Here is a 2,500-nt window from a genome sequence, read left to right as displayed (position 1 = left end):
TGGCCGGGTCTCCCCCCCCTCCCCCCGCTCGAGGTGTCAGGGTTAGGCGTGGGCCTGCGGATGCACCAGTCTGGGGCTTGAGCCTGCCCGGGTCTCTCCCCATTTAAGCGTAAGGGTTAGGCGTGGGTGGTGAGGCGGCCGGGCCCGAGCGGAGTACCAGGGGAGTGGAAAAAAATTATGGACCGTGACCAGGAGAAAAAGAAGAAGAATATTTTCCCTCGCTCCCCTGGTACTCCGCTCAGACTCCAAGTGTTTCGACCGTGACCACGGGGAAAAAATGACCCAACTCGGGCCGTTTTTCTCGTGGTCACGGTCGAAACACTTGGAGTAGCACTCAGGGTGAGGCGGCTGGGCCTCTGGAAGGCACCTGGACGGAGCCGGAGCCTGGCCGGGTCTCCCCCCCCTCCCCCCGCTCGAGGTGTTAGGGTTAGGTGTGGTGGTGAGGCGGCTGGGCCTGTGGAGGCACCAGTCTGGGGCTTTAGCCTGCCCGGGTCTCTCCCCATTTAAGCGTAAGGGTTAGGCGTGGTGGTGTGGCGGCCGGGCCCGAGCGGAGTACCAGGGGAGTGGAAAAAAAAATTATGGACCGTGACCACGAGAAAAACGGAATATTTTTCCACTCCCCTGGTACTCCGCTCAGACTCCAAGTCTTTTCGACCGTCACCATGGGTAAACCAGGGGTGGGCCGTTTTTCTCGAGGTCACGTTCCAGAATATTTTTCCACTCCCCTGGTACTCCGCTCAGACTCCAAGTGTTTCGACCGTCACCATGGGTAAACCAGGGCTGGGCCGTTTTTCTCGAGGTCACGTTCCAGAATATTTTTCCTCGCTCCCCTGGTACTCCGCTCAGACTCCAAGTGTTTCGACCGTGACCACGGGGAAAAAACGACTCAACTCGGGCCGTTTTTCTCATGGTCACGGTCGAAACACTTGGAGTAGCACTCAGGGTGAGGCGAGTACCAGGGGAGTGGAAAAAAATTATGGACCGTGACCACGAGAAAAACGGAATATTTTTCCACTCCCCTGGTACTCCGCTCAGACTCCAAGTGTTTCGACGGTGACCACGGGGAAAAAAATGACCCCACTCGGGCCGTTTTTCTCGTGGTCACGGTCGAAACACTTGGAGTCTGGGCGGAGTACCAGGGGAGCGAGGGAAAAATTCTGGACCGTGACCATGAGAAAAACGGCCCAGCCCTGGTTTACCCATGGTCACGGTCGAAACACTTGGAGTCTGAGCGGAGTACCAGGGGAGCGAGGGAAAATATTCTTCTTCTTTTTCTCCTGGTCACGGTCCAGAATATTTTTCCACTCCCCTGGTACTCCGCTCGGGCCCGGCCGCCTCACCACCACGCCTAACCCTTACGCTTAAATGGGGAGAGACCCGGGCAGGCTCAAGCCCCAGGCTGGTGCCTCCACAGGCCCAGCCACCTCACCACCACGCCTAACCCTAACACCTCGAGCGGGGGGGGAGATCCGGCCAGGCTCCGGCCCCATCCAGGTGCCTTCCAGAGGCCCAGCCACCTCACCCTGAGTGCTGGAGGGCAGCCCCAACACCCCTAACCCTAACCCCCAAAACCCTAACCCTAACCTGGGGGAGACCCGGCCAGGCTCCGTCCCCGGCCAGGTGCCTTCCAGAGGCCCAGCCGACTCACCCTCAGCGCTGGCGAGCGGCCCCAAAACCCCTAACCCTAACCCTAACCCTAACCCTAACCCTAACCCTAACCCCCAAGCCCTAACCCTAACCTGGGGGAGACCCGGCCAGGCTCCGTCCCCGGCCAGGTGCCTTCAAGAGGCCCAGCCGACTCACCCTGAGCGCTGGCGAGCGGCCCCAACACCCCTAACCCTAACCCTAACCCTAACCCCGAAACCCTAACCCTAACCTGGGGTGCCTTCCAGAGGCCCAGCCGACTCACCCTGAGCGCTGGCGAGCGGCCCCAACACCCCTAACCCTAACCCTAACCCTAACCCTAACCCTAACCCTAACCCCCAAGCCCTAACCCTAACCTGGGGGAGACCCGGCCAGGCTCCGTCCCCGGCCAGGTGCCTTCCAGAGGCCCAGCCGACTCACCCTGAGCGCTGGCGAGCGGCCCCAACACCCCTAACCCTAACCCTAACCCTAACCCCGAAACCCTAACCCTAACCTGGGGTGCCTTCCAGAGGCCCAGCCGACTCACCCTGAGCGCTGGCGAGCGGCCCCAACACCCCTAACCCTAACCCTAACCCTAACCTGGGGGAGACCCGGCCAGGCTCCGTCCCCGGCCAGGTGCCTTCCAGAGGCCCAGCCGACTCACCCTGAGCGCTGGCGAGCGGCCCCAACACCCCTAACCCTAACCCTAACCCTAACTCCCAAACCCTAACCCTAACCTGGGGTGCCTTCCAGAGGCCCAGCCGACTCACCCTGAGCGCTGGCGAGCGGCCCCAACACCCCTAACCCTAACCCTAACCCTAACCCCCAAACCCTAACCCTAACCTGGGGTGCCTTCCAGAGGCCCAGCCGACTCACC

The sequence above is a fragment of the Pagrus major genome, chromosome 1 (assembly GCF_040436345.1).
Source record: "Pagrus major chromosome 1, Pma_NU_1.0".
Taxonomy (NCBI): Eukaryota; Metazoa; Chordata; class Actinopteri; order Spariformes; family Sparidae; genus Pagrus; species Pagrus major.
The sequence above is the reverse complement of the archived record's forward strand: the minus strand, read 5'-3'. Positions refer to the sequence as shown.